We start from the raw sequence: 16,380 nt of genomic DNA, 5'->3' as shown, positions 1-16,380 counted from the left end.
TTTTTAATATATTAGATTTGTTGCTACCATAGTATGTGACTGCATTTGGGGAAATGTTACAGACCTGTACTTCTAACAAGCTACTATGTATATTCTTTTAACAATTTTTGTAAATGGGACTTACTCCTGGGTAAGTGTGGGTAGGATTGCAGCCAAGGATTGTTAAAAATTTTCCTGCTTGATGATGTCACTTCTGGTCACTTCCGAACCACAGGAAATTTTCCTGCTTGATGATGTCACTTCTGGTCACTTCCGAACCACAGGAAATTTTCCTGCTTGATGATGTCACTTCCGAACCACTGCCTTAGAGGGGACAATGGTGAGGGGGGGGGAGTGTTTCAGCAGCCCCCATGTGAATCCTAAACAGCAGTTCAATGTTCCTTTTGCATCTTTTTTTGAAACTCTCAGGAAAAACACTTGTGTTAGGTACTGAGACTGCAATTCAAGGTTCCATTGCAGATCCCTACTTGTAAGAACTCTAAAATGCAGCACGACTTGACTTAAGTTGCAATCCTGTGTACACCTACTGTAATACCCGTCATAACACTGCCTTCTCCTCCACAGATTCAGCATTCTTCATCCAAGGTTGATAACTGTTGTTGTCAATGGGAGCAGTACATTCTGGGTAGCACAGAGTTAGTCAGTTGCCACTTTCTCCAGTGGCATCTCCTATAGAACTGTTTCAGGTGATGCTCAACTTTCCAGCAGCAGCATCCTGGTTTTTAATTGAGGTATTATTGTAGTAATATTCCTTTGTAAGTAAATCCCACTGAATTTAGTTGGATTTGCATAAGTGAAAATATTGTTCATTTTCTCAAGAAGCATATAGGCAGTTGATGTGCACTGATGATGGGAATGTTTTTTCTCATAGTTTATAGGAAGTGGCAGAGAAACAGAAGTTTCCTTGTCAGGAAAAGGCTTAAAATGTCTCCTAAGGAAAAAAAAAAGAAAAATCTTTAAACATTTAATAAAATAAACAATTCTTGGATATATTAAAATTATTTGAAGGAATGTGTATTTGAATTTTCGGTTCAACTCTGAATTGACGTTTTGTGTCCTTTTTTCATAATTTTGGGTATGTTGACTAGGAGATACCACATGACGTGATCTAGTTTGTAAGTTGCATACATTGGGCTGGTTTTGATATGAAGGGCAAATTTTGGTTTGTCAGGTCTAAGCCTTGAGCTGTGTTCCCTCCCTGACCACCTGGTTTGGGCATTTCATAATTAGCATAATTTCACGACCATTGTATTCAGTTCTAAGGGCAAGTGCACCTCTGTTCATTCAGACATTATGGTGAGCTGTGACTGCATGAACCAGGAAGTCAAGGAGAAAATTATAGTGTGCTAGGGGAGAATGGGGAGGGAATCCTGAACCTAAATCTCAGACTTGTTAGCCTATTTTTTGTCTCTTTGTTATGTGGGCATAGTATATAACCTTGCAAGCATCACCAGTCAGTTTCTTTAGATTGTGATTGTTTACATTTAAATTCAGTATTGTGAATGAACAAGATATTGGCTTTATTTGTAATTGCAACTAAAGGCACACTCTTTATAGTAGGGGAGAGAGCTGAAACCTAGACCAGAGCTTGCATCTTCAGTTCCTGCATTCTTGCTGTTGAAGCCGCTCCTGCACTACCTTAGTTGCTATTTGTTTACCCCAACAGCATCCGTCCTAAGATGCCATTTTTGGGGGGAACCATTTGGGTAGTATTTGGAGGAACCTGCTATTGTCCAAAAATTTTGGTTATCACTTTGCTGGGATGGGAATGGGGAAGGAGATACATAATGCTTCTTATGGGATTGGTGTGTTTCCCAAAATGAACATAAGTTGGGAAGATAAGAAATGGGTTTTGGTTTGCTGTATCATCCTTTTCCAGTACCTTCCTGGAGGTGCAAGTCTGTAATGCAGTAGGGCAGAACTGAACAAGAAGACTTTGATATTGTTCTGATACTGAAGGGGTTTGAATGTTAAGGAAAGGAAAAGCACTTAATGCAGTGCTTTTCTTGCTACCATCCTGTAAGAGAGAAGGCATGACTGGGTGGTCAAAGGGAAAAAAGATGGTGCAAAATATTTTATTCCATTCTGTTGTATTAAGAGGTTTAAAATTTTAGAATAAGTGCAAAGGCACTGGAAACTCTCTAAGAAGTGATGCAAAAGAGGCAAAATGGTGGGGGGAGGGTAGACAAAATGTTCAGATACGTGCAATATTTCATCCTTGAAATGTGGGTGTTTGGGGGAGTAGTATCTGGGTTGGGACCAAGGAAAGAGACCTGACCAAGAGGCATGAGATTGGGTATAATTGGTGGTAAAGTGTTCTTTTCAGATTGTTTAGAAATGCAGTTAAATGAATAGATGCACACTGAAAAAAACACAATTCTTTTAAATAGTTTTCAAAATATTTGTTTTTCTACTGATGTAGTAGCTTTACCTCAGCAAAAATGGAAAGTTAGCATAATGCGAATTCTTAACCACAAACCTGAATCAAATTGCATTGGGTTTGGTTTGTTGGTATCAGGCCATAATTATATAATTATATCATATATGAATGCCTTTAGAAAGTAGAGGAAAAGCTGTTTTTATTATAGCAGCTAGAAGACTGCATCCATCTTTAAACGTAAAAACAAAACACGGTTGAAATGCTGATACTGGGTCCTTGTTGAAAGGAATTTGGCAACTCTTCTGGAGTTTTACTGGATAAGTACCCACATTGTATAAACTAACAATGTCTTGCATAGCAGGGAATCTAAAAAGTGAGCACTAGCATAATTACCACTTAAAGCCTCATATAAAGGATCCTTTTAGCAAGAATGAGAGGGGTGTTGTGTTTGATGCCTTTTTGAAAGGCCAAATTTTTATAAGGTGTCTCTTTATAGATGAAGGCTATATTTATTTATAAACATTACATTTTCTAAAACTGAGAACTTTTTCCTAAAGTAACTAAGCCACAGTCAGTCATTTTAAGCTTGTAGATAGTAAATATCTCACTTACTATAAATTCTTTAATGGTAATTCAATATTGAGATGACATGTAAGCATATTAGGAAGTGAAATGAGTGAACATTCACTCCTGCTGTAAATTCTATGTGGTTTTAAAACATCAGCTTTGATTTCTGCTCTGTCCTTTGGTAAGTTTTTTGTTAAGGAAAGAGCAAAGTAAGTTGAAAGCCATAGTAACAGGCTGACAAAAGAACTTAGTATTGTATGTTGATTGGCTATTAAATGGTGAAATTTCCTACTTGAATATATAGAGGACATCATAATCAGATTCAACACATTTTATGTGCGCACTCAATATTAAAAATACATATATACATACAAATCTGCTTCATCCTTCCTTCCTAATGCTAAATTTATCTACTCTGAACTGTGTGCCATTTCAGTGAAACTTGCTTTTAATAATTGTTTTTAAACAGTGGCAATTCCTTCTTCACAGGGTGTACTGATATCACTTCCCTCTTGTTCTCCCAAGACAAGTGGACTCAGCTCATTTTTTCTGATTGGGTATTGTAAACCTAATTCCAACAAGCTTTCGCAATAATGTGTATATATGTTTATATTTCAGAAGTAGTTGGAATGAAGAACTAACTATAGAATTAGCATGAACCATAGGACCTTCCTGTCAGCAGAAAGTGGAATTATCTACAGCAGTGGTTCTCAAACTGTGGGTCAGGACCCACTGGTGGGTTGTGACTTGATTTCTGATGTGTCCCATAGTAACCAATCAGAGCCTTCAATGAAAACACAGGTGATGGAAGGCTCAGAAAGCCCTGAGGCTTTTCAAAAATCAAATAGCTGCTAACTGCCCTGCAAAGAGCTACTGCAGTTTACAAGCTTTGGTGTATGTATTGGAAGATAAATGTTGGAGCATCTCTTTTCTGGTTATTATTAGGTGTAAATATGTCTTTCTAAATTTCAGTCTCATAATCCTAGGTGGGTTCCAATAGAGTGTCATTTTTAAAAGTGGGTCCTGGTGCTAAAAAGTTTGGGAACCACTGATCTACAGTGATATGAGAAATTCTTGTCACCCCTTTAGTCCTGCTTACTTAGTTTTTATAATATGTACTTCTTACTATTCCTGAAACACACATTCTCTCTCTCTCTCTCTCTCTCTCTCTCTCTCTCTCTCTCTCTCTCTCTCTCTCTCTCTCTCTCTCTCTCTCTGATAATATGGACTGTTAAAGCAGAGTTGCCATATGTTTGGTTTGAGAAGCCCTGTCACTGCATCAGCGTATATTATAGTGTGAACTTCTGTGTTAATGCAGCAAGTGTCTTCAAATGTGATTGTAATTATGCATAATACAACTTTTACAACAGTTACTTGAAATGTACTAGCTTTGTATGTCAAGTATTCTGTGTACTGTAGCTTTGCACTTTATGTTCAGCAGTATAAAGCTAAGAAAACTAAAATGCAGAGATACTGAATTGTTAGATGGTTGGAGCAAGAGATAGGTTAAATGGATTCATGACTAGCTTATTTCAACTCTTGAACTTTATCAGACATAGGTATACTTTGAACTGAAGTGCTTCTTAATATAAGGCTAAATTATTTTCATGTCATTCACACTGAGTGACTTCAAGCATTATGACAAAAGGCAGCATAAACAGTAACCAAAGCAGCACTAGTTCTTCTACCACATTTCTGTCAAAATATCTGAAAATAACATTTCTGAGGGACAGTGAACAAATTGCTTTTCTGCATCCAGCACCTGCACATCTTCTCGGTTTAGCTTGTGTGTGTGTGTGTGTATACTTACAGTGGATTCCGTATAGTTGCATAACTTTGTGCTGCAACACCTGAAACTTTTTCCAGTGTCAATTACAATACGTGACAATTCAATGAATTTCCATGCCCTGTTGGTTTATTGAGTAACAGAGTCTTTCCTGCTAGAAGATACTTTTTCAGTTGACATTTATTTGGTATAGAAAATGTTCCCTTGCTTTGTTTACCAAAGTTAATAAGTGTTCTATAAGTCAGCAAAGTTTTAATGTGAGGATTAATTTTCAACCTACTTTTAATTGAAGGTGTTTTTCAGGGTTTGCCAACGCTCCCCCTCCACTCTTTTTTGCCATAACTTGCTGTTTATGTAGTCATTTTCTATGGTTCCTTGAAGTCTCTGTGCAATTGCATGGTAGAGTTTTGTGCATGCCTAGTGCCAAAATTGGAAACTTCCAGAGCTATGCCTCTGTGCTCAAATGAAGAGACCCTGTGCTCAATGTCAAGGCTTAAGTGCAGGTTGAATGCCTAATCACTCAGTTCTTTTTTGAATTCCACCAAAGGAGCAGGGAAGAAGCCATCTGCTTACTTCCTTCACCCCTAAAAACAGAGTTCAGCTTCCATGACCATATTTTAAAAGTGCTGCTGCTATGGAACAAAACTTTCCTCCACTGATGGCATGATACCCAGTATCTTTGCCTGAGAGAGAGTCAATTTGTGGATCGTTTTCCAGGCAGATAAGGCAGAACCAGGAGCTTCACCATAGTTTTGTTCTGTGGCTCTCTCTCCCGCAACAGCTGTATTAGCATTGCCAGCCATCATGTCTACTCCTTCATCACCACCACCACCACCTCCCTCGAAGCATCTGGGACAAATGGTGCACGATTCATCTTGGAGACTTGTTGAAACCAAGGGGGTGGCCACAAGGCACATGGCAAGTGCCAGAAGTTCTGCCTGGGGTTCTGTAGTCAGTGTTGAGACTCCCCCCCCCCCAAAAAAAAGGTGAAATGCCAGACATCAGAAGAACCATTTTGGACCCTAATGTTGACACATGCAGCCTCCATTGGTGACACCATCAACACCAACATGTCCTCTGAATTTGCAGGTCTTGGGTATCGTGTGACAATGCCAAGGAGAGATCTCTCCTGCCATCAGGATATGTCCCTGAGTCACTATTGTTGGGTTCCTCCCCTATATCATACATTATAATGGCCTATGCTATTTCAGTGGAAGAGATTGTAGAACATCTAAGCAGTCATTTATCCCATTGAGCAACATGCTCTGACCTTTGATGCTGCGTTGAGAGACGAAGAGATACTGAAGTTGGAGATAGTAGATATTTGATGTTCTCCGTAAACTGCTTTGTGAACTTTTTGTTGAAAAGCAGTATATAATAGTGAAGATAATAATAAACATACCACCATGAATATACTTCATTATGCTGATGGCTATACAGGAACCCAAGAGCACCTTATGCTGGAAGTCAAGCACAAGTTACTGAGAAAATGCCAACTTCCCATATCACTTATTGTAAACACTCTCTAGGGATTGGCTTTGCTTGATACAGGGAAAGCAACCATCTCTGTTGCTGGGACTCCAGTCACCTTCCTCTCTGTACAGGATTGTTGATTATAGCTGTTATTTTTTTGTTTGTCTTGTGTATTCAATTATTCACTATTGAGAAGGAGAATCCAAATATCTGTGGGACAAATCAGTTACATACAGAAGTTCTGTTTCTAAGTTTATGATGTATGCAGATGATATTGTGTTAAGCATTCTGACAACATCTTGTCAGTCTTTCTTTAGAAGTCTTAGATAGTTTTGGGAAGGCTTCCGTTGCGATATTAGTGAATAAATCAGAACTGATGGAGGAAAGACAAAAGCAAGATATAATTAGACTGGCAGATTCCAAGCGGAAGTATAAAGTACAGACTTGGGTATTAATATAATGGAAACAATTAAAAATGTTTGAAGGATGAGAAATGGTTATTGACAAAAATGCCACCATTTGTATAGCACTTTCAGAATGTGCAAAGTACTTCTCATATATTGTCCTTAACAACATCCCTGTAAAGTCAATAGTATTCCTGTTGTGCTGCTGAGGTCCTGTAGTTGAAAGAAGTTGTCTTAGGCAAAGCGGTCCACAGATTTCATGGCAGAAGCAAGTTTCAAATCAGGGAAGTTGTGATTGGCAGCTCAAGTCTCTTCCCTACTGAACTCTTAATGTTAGTTTATTAAATGGAATTAGACATACAGAAATGGTAAAAATTAAAGCTTTTGTGGAAGGATTGCCACAGTTTAGATGAAAATTCTGCCCTAATGTATGACATGCCTTTAAGTAGCTTGATAGATCATATCAAACCCTTATGCCTTCACCATCTTTCTTGGGCAGAAAAGCTGCTACTCACTTACTGAGTAGTCTTGTCTTGTTTGATTTTTTTTTGTTTTGTTTTGGTATCTTTTGTTTGTGCATCCTTTAGTAAGCTCTTTGTAATTGTTGGAGTATATGGGTATGGAATGCGCTTGGGCATTACATCCCATCTAGAAATGCTCTTCTAGACATAAGAGAAAATGAAATTCTTTAACTGGTGAAATACTCATGAGTAGGAGGGCATTACATCTATCCTAGCTCTTATTCAAGTCCTAATCTTCATAGCACTGTAACTTCTTGGTTAACCGTTAGTTGGCAACCTTCAGTCTCGAAAGACTATGGTATCGCGCTCTGAACCGTTAACCGTTAGCGGAAAGCCAATTCCACTTGTACTCCTGGATTGCTACTTGTTAGTAGAACTTGGGAATTTGTAGGCCTCAATCCCTTTTTTCATAGTTGCTGTGTGATTTGGAGAATTCCTTTCTCCGACTCACTGTTTAGTCATTTTGGGGGTTGATGGGTACTTCTTGTATTCCAGCAAGTGTCTTTTCTACCCTGCTTTCTTGGACATAAAAGTAGAACCCAACCATAAGCTTAGCTTATTCAGCAATTCTACCAAGTAAGAACTATGATTTCCCCTTCAGCCCAAGACACTGATGATGCATCCTAGTGCAAAACCAAGCCTGATGCCACATTCTGTTGTAGTGGCTTTAAAAAATATGTATTTTCTTTAGTGGATTATACAAGAGACTCTTCCTGCTCATCACCAGAATTATATTTATGGTTACCTTTGAGTGTACACTTTTGTTTAGTAAAATTTCCTTTGAGGAAACCATAGGGGATGAATATCCATCAATTGTAATATGATTTGCCAATATTAACTTTGATCATGAGCTACACTTGGAATGTGTCCGGGTTATGATCATAACACTCTTTAATGAGAAACTAATAAGCTTGAGAAATATTTTCTACATGACAATCGGATTCTTCTGACCATGTAACAGCAGTCTTCTGCTTTGAACAGAATAAAATTCTCATAGAACACACATCCTGCCTGAACTTCCTCTTTATACCCCAGAAATAGCTCAATGGTAGCAAGAGGCTAAAGATCGATTTACAGAAAAATGCCACTAGTAACTTTGGAATTACACTAGGAAGAGCTCAAGTCTTGATTTATTGCAGGCACAAAATTAGAGTAACTGTAGCTGATCTAACAACTAGTTTGATTCTCTGACTGATGTTCTTGTATAGGAAATCAAGACCCAAATGATGAAGCTTTTCCTTTCATCAGTTTGGCAGGCTACTAAAATAGAAATGGAAGATACAGGAATAAAGATTTTACTGTGTGCATTTTCTATTGCTCATGCTTAAGATGTGCTTTTTGCTGACCTTTCTGCCTACATTTCAGCAGTCTGAGTGGTTTTTCCCTCTGTCCTCCTAAAGATAATCTACAGAAACTTCAAATCACCTGAAGTTTGTATTGGAGTTACACCTAACCTTTCTCACTGGAGCTGGCGGAGAATGTTGTGGCAGCTGTTTAAGTCACAACTTTTCCTTGAAAATGGGCAAATTTAACTCTAACTGGAGGGAGGGAGGGAGGAAAAATACTGTAATGCCTTAATATTAACAATGTTAGGTCCATTTAGAGCATGATGTGAAATTGAAAAGGTATACTAAAGGTAAAAAGATAAATCTAATATACATTAATACCATGTCATAAGGTGACAACCAATTTGTAGTGTGTGTGTGCACGAAATGTTTAGATTCCTACCCAAAAGTAGCATGTTTTACTTTAAATTCTAAAACTGGTTTTGAAGTCCCCCCTCTTTTTTGATTTTGTATATGCTTTAAATACCTGAGAAGCAAAACAATTTTGCTCAAACAAAAAAAAAAAACAATTTTGTTTGAGTAGTCAAAATTTCTTACATTGGTAACAGCTGATTTCTCTTAAAATGCTTATAAAAAGGACAAATAATTTGTGCTATATTTCTGTAATTCCAGTAAAAGCACAGCACAAATCCTTTGAAAAGGTACCACTTCAGGTGGTATGTTTGAATGGTTCCCAGCATAAAAATCTTCTTGCATATAGATAGCTCTTAGGGAGATGGTTAGGCTAGAAACAGGGACTTCTTTGTCTCCTTGCTGCTTATTGCTCATTATCCAAATTTCAACTCTTTGCCTATCTGTTATGTTAGCCCACTGCTGGCATTTCTTTCCAATAGGCACTATAATAGTATTCCAGGCAGAATTTTTGTAGTATTTTTCATTCTCACAGCTGATTTGGGGCATTAGAATCTGATAGTTATTTTAGTATTTGGTGTGCATTCATAGGCTGCCTGTGTGCTAGATGTGAAGATTCTACACTCAGTGGCATGGAGTTGCCGAATTGTTAGCCCAAAAAATCCTAACTATTGTGCTAACCAAATTTTACTATTGTCACACTACCATTTAAAGTTTGGCAAATTAAAAAATGGCTTTCTTTGAAAATAGTCTTCCTGCATCAGATCATGGACTGTTAGGTTCAACGTTCTGTTCCCTGGTAGAGGAAAGGGGGTATTCCTAACAGCAGTGCTATTCAAACTGGGGCGTTGCGACACCTCAGCCTAAGGGCCCTGGTTTCTGCCCCCTTAAGGGGTGGGGGCAGCCTAGAGGTGGGGGGCTGCAGCGGCGTGATCCTGGGGATCGCTCAGGGGGCTGCAGGGGCTTCGGTGCACTTACCCAAGCCTCCTGCAGCACTCCCCGGGGTGCAGGGAGCCCGGCGCGACTTCTGGCAGGGCTCCCCGCAGCAGGGAAAGTGGATGGGCCTTACGTCACACTTGCGACTTCTCAGGAGGAAGCCAGTCTGGCGTTCAGAGGTGCACCAGCCTGCGGAGGCTGACACGCCTCTTTGCTGGCTTCCTCAGCTTGGCTTGGGTCAGCCCAGGGTTCTGAGATGGACAGGGAGAAGGCAGAATGGAGGTGTTCCTGGGCGGGAGGCGGGGCTGGGATCCAGCACTTACGCTGGATTCCAACTCTCATTCCCGGGGAATTTGGAGTGGTGTGAAGCCGCTCCGCTCTCCTTGGACTTGTGCCACCTCAGGAGTGGCGCAAGTCTGAGGAGAACCATGGGGTAAGGGCGCCTTACCTGGAGGTGAGGGGAAAAGTTTCCCTGTGCCTCTGGCTGAGCTGCCTTGGTCCCCTATCCTGCACTGGATACAGCACATGCCTCTTGGCTTGCCTGTTCCAGCGAAGGGTAGGATTGCGCCCTTAGTCTGTTGCAGCAAAATCAAGAAAAACGATTATAGCACACACTAAGAATAGGGGTTTACAGAAGGTAGGAAGGTCTATTCTAGTTTTATGGATGTTTTATTTTTGGTCTTCTAGCCATTAAACAGTTAGGCAGAGCAGAATTAGGTGACTTTTGGAGAAATGTCCCTGGTTCATATTTCACATCAGTTATATATTCATTTAATAGCCTCAGGCAAGCTGCTGTTAGTCTCATCCTCTCCATCTGCAATGTACATATAATAGTGATGACCTACTTTACAAAGTTGTAATGATTACTAAAAGTGAAGTGTTCTGAACACTTGATATGTAAAACATAAATACTGAACTGTGGTAATAGTATAACTGAAGATATACTTTGACTTTTGTTTTAACATTAAAGTGTGTAACACAAGGAAGTGTACAATTTTGTATTTTGTGTTCTTTCTCTGTATTTTATGCCAATAAAGGTCTTACTGAACTGAACTGTATTTTGGAATTTAAGCTAGCATTTATTTCTCAAGCTGTGCTGACCTTAAGGTCAGTAGATTTTTCAGTATTTTTGGCTTTTGAAAGCCAAGTCATGTATTTTTCAGTTGAATAGTCCATGAAAGAATTCTTGGAACACTTTCAGCTCTTACTATTTAACAATAAAGCATTTCCTAGTCTGTAAGGATAGCACCACTTGGACCATATAATAATACTTAACTGTCCTTCCTGTTGGATAGTCACCACAAGTCAATAAAACTTGAATGAAAGCAGATGGTAAAAGTATCTTCAGTTGTAACAATCTTGGTTTGCTTTTAGGGAGGGGAATACTGCTATTTCTTATTTCTTATAGAGAATGTGCAGCATAGCTGCAGAAGTCTGAACAACAACCAGTGTTTTAAACTAGCTGACAAGGTTGTCTTCCTGGCATTCTCTTACCTATATAAGCAGCATTTATATGAGTAGATGTGTAGTCAGCCATTTAGAGTGAATGCATTTCCTATTGGTTATGTGATGTTGCACAACTTGTGGTAACCTTGAATTCCCTGGACTTTCCCTATACAAAATCGATTACTGGCACAACAGAGTCTCTAACAAGCGCTGTCAGCTGAATGCCTGTTGTAGATCTTGACTTCTTCTGCTCATTATGAAAGGCAGCATGAACACTTTCATTTTTAGATGCATGACTTTTTAATTCTTCAAGACGGAATTATTACTACTTCTGCCAGAACCAGAAGACAGGATTCATTCTATTATTTCTAGACTGTTGGGCAGTATCTTTAGAACTCTGTTGGAAGCTATTTCTTCACTACTAGCTTCAAACTCCTGTGTAAGGAACGTTTTATATTTTTACAAACATTTTGTGCTAAAAGGAAAAGCTTTGAAACACATTCTGTGACTCGCATGTCTTCTCCATATGGGCCAGTACACGCTCTTACATTTGGTTAAAGCAGGGGTGCCCAAACCCCAGCCCATGGGACACTTGTGGCCCATAGTGGGTCCTCACCCGGCCCCCATGGGGTCCTCCCATCTTCAGTGGGCACCCGACCCTCACCACAGCCTGCGCTGGCCCAACACACAAACTCTGGCTCTGGTTTTCCCTCACTGTCACTGAAGGAAAGACCAACCAACTGCACACGCAGGACCTTTTAAAGTGGGAAGGTAACACGAGACTTGCAGATCTTGAATTAGTTCAAGCCTTGCAAGTGTTGTGTTACTTCCCACTATCAAAGCCTTGCGTGCACGCTGGGCCTGTCATTCGCTGCCTGGCCAGTTGAGGGCGGGCAGGCAGGCAGGTGGCTGGAGGGCCAGCCAGCTGGCTGACCAGCTGGCCAGCTGGGCAGGCAGCAGCACAAGTCACCTGAGCGAGTGGGCAGGCGGGGAGGGCAGCTGGGTGGGCAGGCAGCCAAGCGAGTGATTGAGTAGGCAGGTGCCTGCAGCACAAGCCACCTGAGCAAGCGGACGGGGGGAGGGCAGCTGGATGGGCAGGCAGCCGGGTGGGCGGGCGGGTGCCTGCAGCCCAAGCCACCTGAGTGAGTGGGTGGAGGGGAGGGCGGCTGGATGGGCAGGCAGCCCACTGGGTGGCCAGCCGGCCGCAACACAAGCCACAGGAGGGAGGGTGGCCAGGCAGCCAGGGGGCAACTGGGCTGCAGCACAAGCCGAAGGAGGGAGGGTGGGTGACCTGCCAGGCAGCCGAGTGTATGAGTGGCCAGGGAGCAGCACATGCCACCCGAGCGAGGGAAAGAGGAAGGACGAGGAGGCAGGCAAGCTGGCGGGTGTGTGTAAAAGTGTTTAAGAACTGGCTGGGGGATGCCCGCCCTTCCTGTGTGTGAAAGTCCTTAAGAACTGGTTTGAATTCATTCATTCATTCATATAAGTTCCGCCTCTAATATATTCATTTATGTAAATTATGCAAATTTGAAATGCAAATTAATTCTTTTTTTCCGGCCCCCGACACAGTGTCAGAGAGATGATGTGGCCCTCCTGCCAAAATGTTTGAGCACCCCTGGGTTAAAGTATGCTGTATTTAGTATTGTGCTTCTAGAAATTTTATTCTTAGTACAAATTGATTTATGAAAATTATATTTATATGAAAACACTTTGCAGTGTGCCAGTATGGCCAGTATGTCCAGATCTTCAGTAAAATTCACTTGTGTATTTTATTATGGGCAGGGTATCTTAGGGATGCTGTCCGTATAGGGCAGTGTTTCTCAATCAGTGGTACTTGAGGTGGTGTCTGGTGATATGCACGAGACCAGCAGTGCAATACAGTAAACAGCAGTAGGAGGCTTGGCTCAGCAGGCAGAGTTCCAGTGTGCGCTTTCCTCATGCTCTTGAAAACATCCTCCCGTCTGCCCTGAGCCTCTTATCAGTTGTGTGGTGTTGCTTCTGGCCTCCCAATCTGGAAGTAACTAGTGATGACATCATCAGCAGTTACTTCTGCTGGTGCTTCCAATAGGTGGACCATGTGAAGTAGTACTTCAGAGGACAAATGGTGTGAAATGGTGGTACAGGGGAAAGCAAGATGCTAAAGTGCTTCTGTATGTATGAGGTAAACCCATTCTCTTCCACAAAACTGTGTTTGAAAGTTCTAAACTGGTTAGTAGATCATTATTAAAAATATTTTCAACTGAGCTACGATCAGCAATACCAACTCTGCCCATTGACCCACTTCCATAGAATTGGAGACCTTGACAAAGGCCTTGTGAGTCTATTCTCCTGCAGCCTTGAACCACTCTAGAGGCTTTAGCAGAACTCTTCCTTTAAGGGCTAAGCCAGTGGTTCCTATACTTTTTTGACTTGACCCTTGACCTAGTGCGTTACAGCTCCCCATCAGGGCTACAATTCTATACATTGTATAGGGTGGGGGTTTTTTTTGTGACGATTCTGCTACTCCCCTGGCTGGTTTCCATAGCTCCCCAGGGAGCCACTGCTCACAGGTTGGGAATCAGTTGGCTAAATTATTGCTACTGTTTTCTTATCTTGGGTTGAAACACAAGAGTGAGATCTTAGGAGATGCATGAGAAGGAGGGGTGGCTTTGCTGAGCATTGCTTTCACGCAGCAGGCGAGGGGGTTAAAAAGTGCTTTGCCTTTGTCTCTGCTGGGACCTAATGGCTGAGAAGCCCTCAATAAGTGTTGGGGGGGGGCGAGAATGAAGGACTTTGGATATTGGTTTTTTATAAAAATATTATGAAACAAGATTAAAACTCACACACTCCCAAATGCTGAACATATGTATAGTTCCATCTGTCTTACAACAAAGAGAAAAAGACATACTGTTGATTTATCATCTCTGAACTTATTATCCCAAAACATGACAAAGTGGATCTTTCCAACACTTCCTCTAAATTTCAAGGAGAACACACAGTGCCATACAATGGCTGTGCAAGGACTGACAAGGACTGCTTGGCGATTGTGTCATTGTGGAGTGCCGAGAGAGAAGCTGCAGGAGGTTTGAATTCCAGATGCATGACTGCGCAGCTTACAAAGAAGATTGCAGCTTTCCACAAATTTGTTTGTCGTTGTCTATCGCAGCTTTTAAAAATAATAATAATTTATAAACTACAGCAGTGTCCCAAATTCAACAGCATGGGACTAAGATTGATGGAACTGAGAGATTGTTTCAATTTGTCACATTGTGAATTTTGGCAGCCGTTAAAAGAATCATGGTGACAGTCCCATTTTCTTTATACAGGTGTCCTCCACTTCCTGATAGTTTGTTTTTCAACATTGTGCTCTTTCAACACATTTCAGTTATACCTGGAAGTCATTCATTCAATGCATGCTCTGCTCTTTCAACCTCTCTCTGCTGGTCTAAAGGCTAAAATTGTTCTCCCCTAAGTTGTTCTGCATATGACATGGTGATTCAAACTGTTTTGGGGTGTGTGTGTGAGAGAGAGAGAGAGAGAGAGAGAGCATGCTCCAACTTTTGCTCCAATCTATTCCCATTCTCAAAGGCGTTAAGGAGAGTCCATTTACAGAAATCTTTGTATGATAGGAGGAATTTGCAGGATAAAGGCATTTGCAGTTTACTAGCTAAAAAGCATTGGAAGTTGCATTTGTAAACTAAAAAAAGACTGGGTTTTGCTTTTCAACTACTTTAACTTTTCACCACAGCTCCTAACCTGTCAAATGAGTGGAGGCCGCCTGTACACATGTTCTTTTAAATAAAAATAGAAAATTTTGGATCCATAGGCAACTTCTTTTAAATCATTTCATACACCAACTGTAAAATATAAGGGAGACCCATATCCGTTGATCCTGTATCCACAGTTTCATTTATCTATAGATTTGGTTCGTGTGCTTCTACAGATGTGAGGGGAGCTATGCTCCCCTCACCTCCAGAGAGTGTGCTGAGCTCCACAGAGGCCACATGCTTCCACCTGTGGCATCTGTGGGTTGACTCTGAGATTGAAAAACACGACTTCAGGGTTTGTTTTTTTTAAAACCACAAGTTGCATTTTTAGTGCTTTAGAAGGCATTAGAAGGCCCTTTACTGAGGGCTTCCCCTCAGTGCTTGTAATGCATTAAAAATGTCTAATTTTTCAAAAAAAAGTTGCTTTTTTCACTCTCAGTGTCATTCTGAGCCTGACAGAGGCTGCGGGAGGATGCGTGCTGCTTCTGCCGCGCTTAGAAGACGCTCTGGAGGGAAGGGGAGTGAAGTGCCTCTCACCTCCGGAGGCTGGGGGGGGGAGCATTCCCTTGTATTCGCTGGTTCATCTATCTGCCAGAGGTTCTAGAACGTGGCACATCTGTACAACCCCAGTGTAGCTGTGGTGTTCAGCGGGCTCAAAGAATATGAAAAGAATGGGCCTGTAATGACTTGCAGCAGCAAGAAGTATCTTGCACATTGGCTTAAATTTGTTCTGATCTATGTGATGTCATATTCCACTGGTTCCCAAACATACCAGGATCATGGTGTTCCTCCAGCCTCCTCTTCCTGGCTCAGAAGGGCACCAGGAACTTGGATCTCTTGAGATCCAGGATGGGGATGCCCAAATCTTGTGAGATCCAAGATGGTAGCACCCGAGAGAGTCAGTAGGAGGGGTAATTGGGGACATCCCACAGTAGCCCCACTGTCATATTCCATGAGCATTGAAATTTCTTTGGAATTCATTGTTTCTCATCTCTTAAATTTTGGCCCAAGGTCCACACTGGAGTATGGAAATCATATGGTGAAGCATAAGGCCAACCTTGTTATAATTGCCATCGTAGCTCTTCATTCCAGGTGTATAAAAATGTATAAAGTTGAGACTAATTATTCGAGTTGGTTCCTTTCCAAGCACTTACATGGATGGCAAAAAATGCACTATAGCAAATCAATTTAAAAAACAAAGTTTCTGTGCTCTGGTGATTGAAAAACAGCCTTGCTGACCTTTTTGATGTAAGATAAGAGTCATTAACAAGACAATCCCTCAATTAGTCCTCCTCCAAGAGCTTACAAAGTGTTGAGAGCTTACAATCAGGCCCTCCCTTCACCAATGTAAAGGGATCACCTTTCTTTCACTTGCTCAGGGGGAAGGGAGGAGTCCACTGGGGAGAGAAGGATTGATGGATTGT

At 41.2% G+C, this 16,380-nt stretch overlaps 1 protein-coding gene across 1 annotated transcript in view; it reads left to right on the top strand.

The window, feature by feature from the left end:
- RAPH1 (Ras association (RalGDS/AF-6) and pleckstrin homology domains 1) overlaps positions 1–16,380 on the top strand; it is a 98,568-nt gene that overhangs the window by 28,868 nt on the left and 53,320 nt on the right. The window lies entirely within an intron of this gene.

Source organism: Tiliqua scincoides, chromosome 1, assembly GCF_035046505.1.
Source record: "Tiliqua scincoides isolate rTilSci1 chromosome 1, rTilSci1.hap2, whole genome shotgun sequence".
NCBI classification, from domain to species: domain Eukaryota; kingdom Metazoa; phylum Chordata; class Lepidosauria; order Squamata; family Scincidae; genus Tiliqua; species Tiliqua scincoides.
This window is presented reverse-complemented; position numbering and strand designations above follow the sequence as displayed.